The sequence below is a fragment of the Callionymus lyra genome, chromosome 1 (genome assembly GCF_982586985.1).
Source record: "Callionymus lyra chromosome 1, fCalLyr1.hap1.1, whole genome shotgun sequence".
Taxonomy (NCBI): domain Eukaryota; kingdom Metazoa; phylum Chordata; class Actinopteri; order Syngnathiformes; family Callionymidae; genus Callionymus; species Callionymus lyra.
The window spans coordinates 10225839-10241475 of record NC_141818.1 but is presented as its reverse complement, the minus strand read 5'-3'; positions in this window follow the sequence as shown (position 1 = coordinate 10241475).

Sequence of the window (15637 nt, the reverse complement as noted above, 5' to 3'; positions counted from 1 at the left end):
AGTGGCTGTAAGATGTGGCCCCTCAAAGAGGTCAAAGGTCATGGAAAACTTCATATTTATTTTGATTTGATTAGTATTACTGTATTATAAACGTGGCTTTAGGGTTTTTTGTCCTCCACGTTGTCAGTTTTGTTATAAAACATTTAGGAAAATAGAAAAATATAAAAGGGAAAGAAAGTGATTGTAGATTATTTATCAAATAAAACATATATTAAATAATATTTTTACTTATTTATCTTGATTGTATTAGACTTTCATTTTTCTTTGGTTACCCGATTTTATTTAAGCTTTTTTTTCTTTCACTTGATGGACCCTCACAACATTAAATGTGGTCCCTGAGGAAATGTAATTTCCCACCCTAAACTCATTTCTTCCATTTTCTTTTCCCTTCCCTTCCTAGCGTATCGTGTTGCCTTCCTTGACCTTCTCACTCTTCCTCAGTGTCACTGGTGGCTCTGTGTTTGTTCACTAGTTCTGTCTTTTTACTTGGAATCAAATACATAAACACAAAACTGGATGTTGGATTTTGCGTTAAAATACTTCTTCATCTGGTATTACCTCAGCCAAGGGCATTATGTGACAATGATCTATTAGGAAAAGGTTAATAACTAGAGGACAAAAATGAAACAACAAAGATAATTAAACAAAATAAATCATGTGTAGAATGTTGGTCTGGGGGCCATATCCGGCCCTCCAAGTGATTTTATGTGGCCCGTCGGACAGTTCAAGACGAAGATAAATGTTCATGTATATATTGTGACCTATAAAGAAGCCACTGATAAATATAAGATATGAAACAGAGATGATGGACAATAAGAGTGAAACTGATGCTGAAGGAAAAGCAATTTCTTGACAATTTCAGGGATGATTTAAGATAAATTGAGCCTCAAATAGTGAACAATTCCAAAATGTCTTTCATTTTGTTCTACTGTCTACTGTCTACTTTCTATTGATCTTTCAAATGCCAAAAAATAAATGTATAAATCAAAGGAAATAATATTGGGCAAAAATCTAATCTAATCATATTTTAGTCCATTTTATTTATCATTAATTGTCCATTAAGGCTTTTATTTTGTACAGTCTTTTCCTGGGTTTCCTTTGCTTTCGTTGCTTTCTTGACAGTCGGTGAGAGCGATGCTTGGCAAGATCCACGGCTCTCGACTCTCAGGCCAATGACTGGTGCTGCATAAAGAGTCTGATCCTGGCCTGAGTCGACATTAGCACGTTTTCCGTTGACCATCGTGGATCTGGTGCCTTGCAGCCTCACTTGGTTTTTCTTGGACTTCTGGTTTTTAAAGACTTCGATTTGGACTTTGAACGCCATCTTGTGGACATGTCGTGTGTTACATTGTTTATACGACGCTATATAAAACTGAAGCTACAACTTGAGGAAAAAAAAAAGTTTTTGCACGGTCGGAAGCGTTAATTTCTAAAACAAAATGTCGCCTCAGTAATGCATCAAGTCAGCTTTCTACAATTACCGCTCTCTGGTCTCATTCCCTCATTTGCATCGTAAGCTCTCCTTGAATCCTCGCTCGTCTCTCCGTCACATACACACCTCCACCTCTTTCTATTCAGCGTCTCTCCTCTCCGCTGCCTTCCATCGGTCTCTGATAAGTACCCACAAAGCTCCCACTGTCTTCGGTGACCCTCTATTCTTCCCTTGTCCCCCCCGTCTCAGTCCCTCCTTCCCTCGCTGTCCCGGGGCAGCCAAGCGTTCGGTTAAAAGGAGTGGATATTTATCTTTTGCACACCCGCCTAACCTTCTTTATATTCATCTGTCCGTTCTTACTTTATTAACTCTTGTCCGCTCTCTTTAATCAGATTCTGACTCCAAATTGTGTTGGCTATCTTTCCTCACACCCTCACTTTTACTCTTGACTTTCGCCCCCAAAACAAAATCCTTCCTAGGATTATCATGACCTTGTCCACCCACCTGAAGTCATGATTTATCTTGACCTTTAGGACCGGTGACAGGATGATGTAAAGCCTTTGGCCGGAGAGCATGCGTTGGAGGAGTGGGAACTCTGGTTTGGAACCAAAGACCACTTTGCTACTGAGCACCTCTTATTGCGCTTTTTTTGACTCAACTCAACTCTTCTCTGTTGTGCTTCCACGGCCCTGGTTGGGTCTGTAATTACACAATGTGCGAAACAGCTTCACATACGCGACACAATTTACCTTTTTATTATTGCTCCTTTAGAAATCCTTATGGAAGTGTTCAAAGTCCACCATGCACGAAAAGATTTGGACCTTGTCTGTGGACCACAGAACAACTTTTCGTCCTCTTGGAACCAAAAGAGTAGTAAAACCGGTACTAGAAATAGCATCTGCTTCGACGTACCGTCCTGGTGAAAATGGAGCACAAACTTGATATCAGTCGAGTCGAATAAAACAAGTCTAAAAGACAAGCCAGAGGAAAAGGGCCATGATTTCAAAATAGAAGTTCAGGGTCCTAGCCCGGTATCTGATGGCTCAACATGTCTGTAGAGACCATTTTAAACCCGTAGAAGATCCTCAAAAACAGTCCACTTTTATATGTAACAGGAAACTACAGGCAATCCACACAGAGGTAGATTGGCAACCTGTGGAAATTGTCCGTCAGTATAAGTGTGTTTGAATGGTTGTATTTTTCTCTGTGCTTTTCAAGAATTGGCATCATGTTCAGGGTGTCCCCCGCCTATTACCCGAAGAAACTGGAATAGGCTCAAAAAGAACCCCCGCCACCCCCATAAGGGAACAAGTGGTAGAAAAAAGAATGAACAAATAAATTAAACTGACCAATTCACCATCAACAAACATCGAATAGAAAGAAAAAAATCTATGTTTTTTCTGTTGAATGTGTTTTTGAGTAGTACCCCAACATCCTTCCTAAGGTATTCTTGACCAATGTTGCTATCTGGTAAATACGTACTAAAGGTTGTTAAAGAGTTGATTCACCCATAATTCCAATTTCAGTAATTTTCTACTCTATATGGAGTTGGGATTATTTTCAAAGTAATACCTTCCTTTTTAGAGTTATAGGCAGAAATACACAGACAGAAAACTCACCGGGTAAATTTCGTGAGAGCTTCCAGTCTACTGTTTACACTGGGAGCTCTCGCTAGTATTACTCTGAAAATAATCCCAACCCTTAGTCGACCTGAGGGTGAGTAGAAAATGAGTGAAATTTGAATTTGAACTATTGCTTGTAAATCTTAACCAAAACTAATCTAAAATATTACAAAGACATCAACAAAGGTTATATAAAGACTCTTTTTTTTGCACCATTTTTTGATTAAATTATTGTTTTCCAGGAATAGTGGAAAAACTAACAGTTTAAAAAAAACCCCGGATTTATTCATTGATCAATTCCAGGTCCAAGTTTTGAAAAGTTAAGTAAAAAACTTTACCATGCTTCTTTCCAAGAAAATTACATCCAGTTCATAAATCAAATGATTTTTAATTTGGTGGGTCTTAAAGCATAGATTGTGATTTCCTGTTTTCAAAATAAAAGTGAAACACGCCCTGAATCTCTAACCAATAATAAATCCTGTTTGTCAGTACTAAGGGTATCATAGCTAATCCTCTGTTGGAGATTTTTAAAAATACAACCAGATCACTGGGTCATATATAAACAACCCCGACTGTCATGTGAACACTGGTTGATATTCTCCCCTCCTCTGTTCTTGGCTTTACTCCCCCTCTGCCCTTTCATCCGAGTCCACATCTGTCAATCAGCGAGTCAGCGGGTCAGTCAGCCTGTCTGCCGAGCTCAGCCCTAAAAGTTTGAATAGTACTAATGGCTCTTGTTAGCTACTTAACCGGCTCTTGAGCCGTCTTCCTCTCCTGCTTAGCATGAATGGACCAACCCTAATGGCGCTTGTTTGCCACTCCACTGCTCTCCCTTATCCTGCGACGGTTTTATCTGGGCTGATCAGTGTACCTGCAGATAAGTCTCGGTGTGGGTGTGCGGTATCCTCTTCCTTCGAGCCCTTATCCGGCCGGATCAGTGTACCCCGCCAGAGGAGGTCATGTTTTCATTCGGGCCAAATCGGCTTCGCTCGGATGATAAGAAAAAATTTGTGCGGGTGGAAATCAGAGAGGACGAGTTGATGGAGGAGGAAGATTGAGGAGGAAAAAAAGAAGAATCATTTGTGTTTGTAACTTAAGACGCACCTGGGTCTTAAGTTTGACACTTGTTGTTTATCAATCAAGATAGTGTATTGGTAGCTAAGAACACACAATCGATCGCACTGGCTGGAAAAAATAACAAACAGGAATAGCTTGTGCCTTGCATGGCTGTAAGTATATCAACAAATTCAATGGTTTCTATAGAAAAATCCACTGCTTTCTTATGGTTTGTAGGAAAATCAAAGGTCATAATGACTGTTAGCTTTTACAAACTGCAAGATCAACATAAAACAACATGTACAAAACCATGAGCTTGGTGCTATTCTGACAAAATAAAATCATAAATACAATTTTTTTTTAAATCGCAACGTGAAGTTTTTTTGTACTTCTTTATGTTGATCATTCAGTAGTAGAATTTACAAATATATTTGTCATCCTATGAAAAGAATTTGTCGTTTTTAATTGTACCCAAGAACATTGAAAGAGGTTTAAAATATATATTTTTAATTACTCTAAATTAATGGTCAAAGCATTATTATTATTATTATTAAATCACCTTTTTTAATTCATTTTAATCTATGATTGATTTAAAAAATGGGAAGAAAAAAAAACGTCTTTAATAAAGATTTTACATCCTTGATGAAGTAAAAATGTTTTTTATTAATAAATTTAAACCAAAAATAATTTAAATTAATCCAATTTTCTCTATTCCAAGATCATCAAATGTCTTGCTCGGCTCCACAATCAGAGGTCCAAAATGTTTTCTTTTAATGACGAAAAAAACCCTAAAACAAATATTGTTCGTGACAAAATGGTTGTAGCTCAGTGGTTGTGACTCCTCTCATCAGCATTCACAGCTTCTCTCCAAAGCTTCCCACTCCAGGAGCCTCAAATCGAATCACCTCCCGCCACAGAGCCGGAGCCGCTGCAACAGTCCGGCTGCAGCTCCGTAATTGACGTGTTATTGCCTCAAATCTCCTTTATTGCACGGAGGCAAATGTGCGCCGATTCAATTGTGTCCACGGCTAATCCAATACGTCTCTAGTCTCTCTTCTTTAACTCGGCATTTTTCATCTTTCAAAACAAGATGACAGTGTTTTAATTTTCATCCTCCTCTTTTTCTTCCCCAATCTGGCTCACGGTGTGGGGTGCGCGTTATGGGGCAGGACATATGTAGGTGCTGGTTATTGTCACGGCTTTATGTGGGGGAAAATAAAAAGGCTTTTTATTTCAGATGTGATTAAGGGGCGTAGCTTTCCACGGAGGCACCTCTTCTATCGGATCACCGTGGCTGGGATCTGTGGATGGCCGACGGTTTAGTCAAACTAACTCAGTAACTCGTGATGATGACTATGTGGGTCAATGTCAGCAGTGGTGAACAAAAGGTTTTAAATTACATAAAGATTAACAAAATAGTTGATCCAGAATGGCAAGAACTATTTTAAACACTCCAAATTGTACTACTGTCTTAAATCTAACACATGGGTGAGAAAATACAATTTTAAAGTTTAATTTTGTTTTAGTCATTTGTGTCACAAAAATGATGTAATAGCATTAATTGTTTTCTTCTCCCCTTTATCCTTCTAAGTCAGGTGGTCAGTGGAAGGAACCGGGTCCACTCTCTTGAGGAAAGAATGTGTGTGTGTGTGTGTGTTTGACCCAACCCCAGGTCTTTGGGTCAGAGTTCCTGACACACACTCACACCCCAGCAGGGCGACAAACTAATTAACTCCGACTGTGATTGACAGACAGTTCATTATGCCGTCACAAACACACAATCACAAAGAAACACACACTAAGGCGTTCCCGTTCCATCAACTTCTCACTGACGCTGGCATGATAAGTCATGTCGCCGCTTCAAAGGAAGTTGTTTATTTAGACTCAGTGTCTATGCAAGTGACTTGCTTCTGGTCACCATCATTATTTTGTTTTAATATTCAACATAAATGGCATAAATCTTGTGTAGAATACACATTTATAATATTCTCATTCTATTAATTGTGGCGCCAGATCGAAAGTGAAACAATATTTTTATGATAAAATTATTGCATGAAAATGTCACTTTTAATAAAACACTTGAGCTCATGACATTAAGTTTGATGTTTATTTTTATTTTTTAATTTAGCCGAAGGCCAATAGTTTTAATTAATTACTATTTAAGTCAAGTTTAATTTGTTTGGAGTTGGAATTACTTATGTATTCTTTTAATTTAATTATTTATTTTGTATTTTTTCATTCTCAATAGGATTTCGTGTGCGTGAATGTGGGCCAACGAGATCTATTTTAAATCTTTTACTTTTTTTTAAATTACATTTCAAATGTATTATACATAATATATTAATAATATATTACATATATGGCCATGACACAAACCAACTGTTTAAACACTCATTCACACACACACACCTTATTCTTTTGTATCAATGTAGTAAAATACATTCCATTTATCAATAAATATTTTGTAACATTTGAAATATTCATTACAAGAATTACTTTAAACAGCAGCAACAAGGGATGTTAAGAAAAAGAAACTCGCACTTCAGGTCTCCCCTTAACATAGATTGGCAACCCCTTCAAAATATCACTGGATCCAGATGGATATTCCGGATACCACCAACTGCGATAGCCCCCATGAAAACAGAACAAAGTACAATTATGCATTTCGATAGTACCCCTGTTTATTGGTCTGCTTTGGGAGCACCTCTGCTCCGGGTTTTGACCTTTGAAGGCTGCACTTAGAAGTGTGGGTGTGTGTGGGACGGTGGGTCGGTGGGTAACCTGATTGAAATGGAGCACCTCCCTCCGCCTGCTCCCCCATCACCTTGATTCTGAGAGGGCCGTTTTTCTCCACGGCCACAAAAGAGCGGGGCTCGGATTGCGCCGGCACATTCACCGGCCCACTTTGTTTTCAAATGGTTTTGTTTAGTTGTGACATTGTAGACACCCAACACCTTCCAAGAATCTCAACCAAGGCGGAGTGCGGGGCGGGCGGCGGGTTGGTGTGTGGGCGTCAGGAGAAAGGAGAAGTGAGGGGGTCCGGCCAGTAAAGATTGTTATATCTCTTCTTACAGAGCTGGAACATCAAGAACTTGCTCTTGTGCTCCACTTTGCCTCATGATCCTTGACTTAAGTCATCGCTCGATGTCCCGAGCTGGTGCTTTGAGGCGTTCACACGTTTTAATCTTTTCCACCTCCAAGTGTTTAAGCAGCTTTACACAGCAGGATCCTGACTGCTCGGCTGGTGGCTGACAGCTAATACACAGCTAATTCTAGGCTTAGCCTTCACTTTTACAAGCTGTCTTTTCGCTCCCTCTTGATGTCCGTGGGACACCAGAGCACAAGAACTGGTACCTACAAAATCCTTTGGATCAGGATTCATGCTGGAATTATATTCACGTTGAGATCGTCAGCTAAAAACAGTAAAAACAAATCAGATACAATTTGTGTTTCAATAGTTTTCACGTGACTGGAATAAGCATCTTGATGTGTCACGTTCTAGATAGATAGATGGATTCTAAGTTCTTTTTCAGAGAAAAACAAAACACATTTCAGACAGTTATAATCAATTGAATAAAAATGATATACAGTATTAATTTTTTTCTGTGTGGCCCTGTAACTAGTGCCTCATGGACCAGTACCGGTCCCTATATCATGGGTTGTGGACCACTGATGGTCCACAACCCATGATATACAGTAAACAAAATCACATATTTAACTTTCTAACCATAAAAGTTATTTTTATTTTATTTTTTTAAGTTTTATAAAGACATAGGCTAATAGACAGTGGTATGCAACAGTTATGTTCATGTAAAATATCAATATAAAATATTGTAAATAAAATAACTAATAACATGAAAAGTCTATATAATAATCAATATTAATAGATCAGATCGACTCGCCGAGTCATTGGCCTGCTGAATGATTTGCTTAATATCAAAAATGTTGATATGGTGACCTATATAAGTGATTATGATAATGAATGTTGAAGATTACACAGTGAGTTGCAATAGCAGTAAAAAAGGGGTTGAAGGTAAAAAATGTAATAGGCCTACAACCCAGAGTGGTAAAAGACTTTGGATCTTTTGTCTGATAGAGTTTGGCATCCCTGAAATAGATCAAGAAATGAAGGATAACAACCTTTTGTGATTTTGCATCAGTTTTGAAAGATTAACAGGATTTTCTCAAACGTGTCAGGATCTTTTGTTTGCTCAACAGATTACAATATTGTAAGTAACATAATCAACGCTTCATCCTCCACCTGTCATACCAGGTAGGAGCTGTTAGGGAAAAATATCTCTGCCAGGCAAACAAAAATTCTTGCTGGCTGGCACAGGAACAATAGGGTGTGGTACTGAACCGGTTCAGTGGACAAGCACCATTGGTGGAACATGTCTGGTTGCTAGGCCAACTCTGAGTTGAAGTACCTCCAGTGTACGCCACCTTAACGTTCCCCTATTGATGCTTTGATTCTCTTTTAGTGGTGGCTTAACTCGTCTACCTATATCCGAGGGACTTGTTGGTCTCTGGCTCTTCCACTGGTATTTCAGGATTATGACATTGATGGCAAGATTCTTAGAAATACCGGTACGATACTAGGTCTTCTCGGACAAACGTTGCCCGGATGATTTATGTGACTTTTGAATGTGGTTCCCATGCAAACCTGTCAACTTGACTCCTCACTCTCGCGCGTACAAAGAGCCGACTCGTAGGTTACAGCAGTCAGAGGGCTTCCACAACAGTTTGTCACCAAAGACATTCTTGACGTCGCCGTGCACAGTGACAGCCTTTGTAAATGCTTCTTGACATGCTTGACGAGGCAGTAGTACCCGAGCCGACCGGGGGCCACAGAGTCAATTGCTACATGTAGGCAGCTCTTTGAGGGGCCGGGGGAGACCGGGGGCCACAGGTCTGTTGTCGCCCGACGGTGTTCTGCCAGGGCCCACCCAGCTCACCTGCAATGCCATTAGGAAAAACATCTCATTTGGTCGCACAAAAGACAGCAACAAGGGAAAAGGCAAAGTCAGAAAAGTGTGTCTGTGTGTCCAAATGAAAAGAGCGAATAAAATGAAATGGAAAGGGAGCAAAGGAAAGACTATCTGCTGCATTAACCTTCCCCGCCGCAGAGTCAGAGAACAGTCTTTTCTACACTTCTCTTTCAGCAGGGAGGACCCAGGGGACGGTAATGCTAAGCCCGACTCCATTATTCCACTAGAAACTTTGATTTCCTATTAGGTTCCTCCTGATGGGGACTGATGGGGTGTGGAGGAGAGGAAAGAAATGCAGGATGGTCACTGAGATAGAGGGCTGAAGGCAGGGCAGTAAAGAAATAGTCAACAAAACAGAAGCTGAATCATGTTGCTTCTGTTCCCCACACTAAAAACAAAAAAACAATAGTTTACATCTTTTAATGAACCAAAAACCAGTGTGTATCCCAGTTGATAGATACGCAGCAATAAGTAAGAAATTTGGTGTTTTAAAATCAAATTGACCAACCCTAACAGCAGTTTTATTGGGTACAAATATATAATGCCCAAAGTGAACATAGCTCATGATTTAATGAAAATCATTGCTTATTTGTTTATCTCAATGCTTTCTAAGCCATCAATGTAGCGAGGGGATCGGATCACATTCTTGCCTGCAGAATATAATCAAGAAGAAATTTTTGAACCCCCAATAATGAACATGAATGTAGAAAAGTAAAGAAGTTTAATGAAGACCATGAGTCAGTAGGGTCAAGGAAAGGGGATCAAACTGGACTGGTTTGCGTGAAGATGCAGACTCTTAACCACTTGGTTAGGTAAGATGTTTTTTGCAATTTTCAAAACTCTGACGTTTTTAACTACTGAGTGAAGGGGACCAAAGAGCCGGGGAAACAGGTGCTGTGGTCATTAGAGGTGTGCTAGAGGCCGCTAGTGGTGACGATAACTTAGCAGCAGATATGAGCTAAAAAAGCTTTCAGAGACATAATTAGGTAATTAAGTTGTGTGTTCTACAAGCTGATCTTGTTTATGGAAGACAATATGTCGGAGAACGGTGCTCTGTGGAGCAGCGAAATGTCCTTTCAACAAGTTAACAAAGTCCACAAATGTGTTTGGATAATAAGGAAAATCTATAGTCCCTGTGTACCGAGGCGTTGGAAGAGAAAAGTCTTTGGCCTAGCATAGCTCTGGTTACATCGATGGCCACTATAAACGTCACTTAGGAGTCAAACCATGGCAGGTTCACAAACCACTTTAAGGAATGGCGGTAGAGGAGATATCTGTAGCTCCATCCTTGACGCAAAAGTTACATTTTACAAAACCCCCAGACAACTATCCACCCATTGACACAGAACAACAACAATTGTATTTAGTTTTTATTTGTTCAGGCTTTTCCTTGATTTTCTGGAACTCCTGTTGTGTTATCAGTTTTATCTTGATCTTTAAAATATATACTTTATTGAATATTGTTTTGATTGTTTAAGCGCTTTGTGACCCTGGTCTGGAAAAGCGCTATACAAATAAAAATGACTTACTTACTTACTTACAATATTTCTGTTCATGACGTCACTGCATCGCATTAAGGCTAATCTTACATCGAGGAAAACTTGATGTCGAAGGAACAATTACGAGACTTTTTGTCCACAAAGCCACATTAAAGTTGATTTATTATAGAGGTTTGCTTGTATTCTGCATTTGACAAGTTCAAGTGTTAGCATTGAATTGAGCTAGCTGTGTGAGCTAACATGATGAAATGCCATACAAGTGAAAGTTAAACTCTTGAAATCAATCATCAAAAAATCATTTTCTACTGTTCCTTATCTTAGCAAACTCTTTTTAGTTTGAGCCAGTTCTTTGTTCAAGTGTAGGGGGGTACCCTGAACAGGTACTTCATACTTCATGCACAGTTTCACACCTTTTAACACTTAATCAAGGTATGTTTTTGAGTGTGTCGAAAAGGGTACCGGATTAAACCAATGCAAGCAAGGCCAAAACATGTACAGGTTGGATAAAGTGTAAGCCAACCTATAAGTTTGCGCTAACCACTAACCACAGTGAACCCTTTAACACAACTACCAAATTCTAATCTCTTTTTAATTTGGAGCATTTATTGCCAACACTGAACAAAATCCAATTATAAGAAACAGAAAAAAATGCTAGTAAAAAAACATACACTCCATGGCAGAGGTAATAACTTACCATATACATATACAGTATATATACCATACTCTAAGAAAATCTTTGAAAGGCCAAGGTCAAGGCTGTTCACTACTATGTTTGTCTTTTGAATAGCTGAGTTGACAAAGGATTCATCTGTCAACACGGTTGTTTGTAGACATCAGAACAATAGTAACAGTCACTGCTGACTAACACATAAACCACCCGCTGAATCATGCGTCTTCCCGTCAACCAAGTCTAGGATTGCAGCGGATCTATGAGGGGACACGTATTACTGTCCCGGGACAGGAGCTGCATATGTGGCTCGCTCTTTCAGCGACGGCACTTGACCTCCCAGGAGGGCAATGAAGGAACAAAACCTCTTGTAAAGGGAGTGGAAGCTCAACAGATATCCATTGTCGACGAGCGTCTTTTAACCGATTTTGCAGAGCTGACCCCATTATTACGAGGAGGTAGGAGTATTTTTAGCCGAGGAGTTCGTGGTAGACACGTGTCGAAGCAACAGAAGAAATAAATCGATTTATAAAGTTGATGGTTTCTTAGATGAACCTGGTGAGCTATGAAATTTATTCCAGTTTTTATGATAAGTAGATACAGGGGTCATGTGTGGGAAAGGATGGGGATGAGCCCGATATTAAAGTTTAGCCGGCGAGACGGAGATATGGAGACAGAGACATACAGAGAGAGACAAAAGAAAGAGGGAGAGAGGTAGTCAGAGGGAGGATGATTGATTGATGTGGTCAGTGAGGCGTCACTGATCTCCACGGGAGCCCCCCCCCTGTCCCCAGATGAAAAGGATGTGGATTGGCCTTAATGGTGTGGAAACAGACCGAGTGCAGCACTAATCTGGGAGGTGGAGGAAGATAAGGTCGGGCACATCACTCGAAAACAAACAAAGTTCATGAGCTGAAAAATGTTCTCGCGTTGGCATGAAACGTCGATGCCATTTGACTTAGTTTAGAAATAACTTGCTGATCATTTTTCCTGCAATTCATCTTTAGATTAATACGATTTTTGAGAGAGTTTTCAGACTATTTGCAACATAAAAAAGGGAAATATCTTCTTTTAAAAGCACGCATGAGTGATATCTTTCCATTCTCTTCATTTCTAGAAGACCCCTGTTAGTATATAACTAAATACAAATAAATATATAAATAAATAATGGCGACATCCAGCTAGAACTGAGGAGTTTGTATAGTTATAGAATTGTTTGGTTTGTCATCAACTCAATGAAAATGTCTTTATTCAAAATATACTGTATATATATATATTTTAATGCCAAAAGAGTTTTACTTAAACTAGGTTATCATAATTTCGGCATGATTCTATTTATGAATGATATTATTATTAACCACACACAAGTTTTCTTACAATTTGGACAGCAAAAATGTTACAAAAAAATGAAAGTGAAAATAATCAAACTCATAAGAAGTCGAATAAAAAATTTAATAAAAATTTTAGTTTTACTACAGGTTGTTTTTTTTATTAGATTTTTTGTTATCTGCTTCACTCTATCAAATAGCTAAGAACTTGCAAGTTAATTAATCAGCATCTATCATTAAAAATATATTATCTTAACTACAGTCATTTAAAAGTAATATTAACACACATTAGCCGAGTCGTTTATCTGCCCCCAAGAAGCTATAAACTCAATATGAAACCGAACACGAGACCTGCACTCGCTCATTGTTTGGCTGTTTTTGTTACCCTGCAGAGGGATGCTAATCCATTACAGTGGTAGGAAATGTCGGCATATATTAGCTGTGTTATCCTGCTGAGATCTTGTGTTTCACTCTCCAAGATGCCTCGCAGGCAGATCTGGCTCGAGAAAAAACAAATAGACGATTTAGAAATTAAAACTTTTCCCATGAAGAGACACGTTTGTTTTCACAACTCACGCAGTCAGTGGATGAAGAGCTTAAATATGTTGAATACATGTGGTGTAAAAGAGGCTAAAATTTAAGCTTCATCTATGTGGGTTGATGGAACCAAAACAACGCTTCCTGTCTTCTTCTCCAGAACAATGTGTGACCAATACCTTCCCCGTCGGGTGGGTTGCTTGGTTATTTTAATCCAGCAGGGGGTTTGCTGCTCCTGCCCTGCAGCTAAAACTGTGAGTGAAGAGACCACTTGAGGAAAAAAAAATGATGCTTCAGATATGTTAAGTGGATCCTTAAGGGTCAACAAAAAAAAAAGTCTGAATATTTCAAGATAGAAAAAAATGTCTACTTATGATAATTTAGTTATTAGTTATGAAACTTTAAAATCTATAATTGCGATTTTATTTTATTTAAAATTATAAATATCTTTACCAGCCTCCTTAAATAAAGTGGTTTGTTGCTTTCGTCCTCCAAGCCGTGAGTTTAGAGAGCGATAAACTGTATTTGTGATTAATAGATATAATAAAATATGAAATGTCCCAGATTTGAACCAATATCACGTGCAGCTCTTTCCCTGTATTTGCAAGGTCCCCAAACTTTAAATCTGATAATGTAGAAATTGTTTTTCAATTAATGGTTTAAACCATTTTTTTTGGAAACTTTTTTGGAACTTTTGAAAGTTATTATTTTTGTGTTACCTAAATTTCCATTTCGAGTTTCATAGCTAGTCACTTATAAGAACACAGAAAATCTGGATATTATATAATCTATATAGTTTATATATATATATATATATTGTTTATATTATATTGCACTATTTATAACTTATTAATATTTATATATATACAATATCCCTATGCTGTTTTTTAAACGGTTGCCAAGCAAAGAAAGAAATTTCGTTGCCAGTTTTCACTGCTGTGTTCTTACAATAAAGAAAGTCTAAAGTCTAAAATATCACGTTACACTTAAGTCATTTTATGTGGCTCCACCGTGTGGTCGGCTCCAGATCAAAGTAGATAAACGTTCCAACCAAGAGATAATTACTATAAAAAAAAACAACAAGAATGAAAAAAGTATCACAGTCATACTTCCTGTTTAGAGAAATATCCTTTTTTTTTAAGCCCGCGACTAAATCTGCTAAAAGAATTTGGCCCTTTGCACGACTGAGTTTGACTTTGATCTACACTGTATATTCCTCTCTTCTCTCAGCATCACCCTCTTTATAGTATTATAGGTTTTTAGATTTTCAAATGATTCTCTTTTTTATAAAATCCTTTGCATCCATTTATATGTTTGAAACAGCAAACCTACGTATATGACATGCTGTTATTTCATCTAATATATACATTGAAATACCTATAATGTAAACTTGTATTAAAAATGTTATCCCTGGTGTAAAGCTATCTTCTTCTATCTATCTATTCTTTTCCTCTTCGTGTGTAGACTTTGTTGTAAATATCTATCAAGTCAAATTGTAAACCATGGTTGTTGTGTGTATGAGTTTAAACAATAATGTGCGCCTCTGTCTCAGCGAGGCTCTCCCAGTGCACTCTATCTCAACTCTTCTGTCACATCACATCACTTACTGAATCTCAATTGCTCACTTCTCAGCACAGAGATTTATCTTTCCGCGGCCGCATTGTTCCCAAGGATCCTCCTGGATTGGTTGCTGTATAATCGGACGGATAGTAAAGTGCTGGAAGATGTATTCCTAGAGAGGGTAATGTGTGTGTGTGTGACATCACCGAGGGGTCCTGCGCCCCTGAAAAGACCCGTGACAGGTACGAGGACAGAATCCCTTCTTGCTGTGTTGTGCTCTGTGCGAGGCTGTGGGAGGGAGTCTGAAAAGTGATACCCTTGTCTGGTCTCTACCTGCCCTACTCTGGGGCACTCCACCCAGGCCTGCCCGGGAGAGAGCAGGGGTCCCCTGGGAACTGGACAGGACAGGGAGGAAGGGAGGGAAGAAGGAGGGGGGGCAGCATGCAGGCCAGGCTTTTCAGCCGCAATGAAAAGAAGTGGAATCAAATACAAGCAGGAGCAACTTCAATATACAGTATCTCTAACCTGAGTAGGGCAGCAAGTTGAAAGGAGATCCACGGGGGGAAACTGTAAAATGGCTCAACAGAAGACAAGTGGAGAGGAGACAGGAAAGGAAAAGACAAACAAGAAAGGATGCATAGAGTCAGAAGGGTTTTTTAAAACGTAAATTTACAGTTCAAGTAGCACTACTACTGATGCATCAACCTGTTGCACATCAAGTCTTCTGACGAGATCTGTTCCTGTTGCCCCTTAAAATCCTTGTGTATGTTCTGTATCAAGTAAAAGATTGTACGCTTTTACAAGTTACACAATGTGTTCAAAGTCTGCAAAACAACTAAATCCCCACAAATATCACACAAATATTGTTGGTTTCTATGCAATCTACTCCCAAATATCTCGCCACCAAAAATTGTGGCTTGACTTAAAAACAAGTTTTGTCTAGATTTG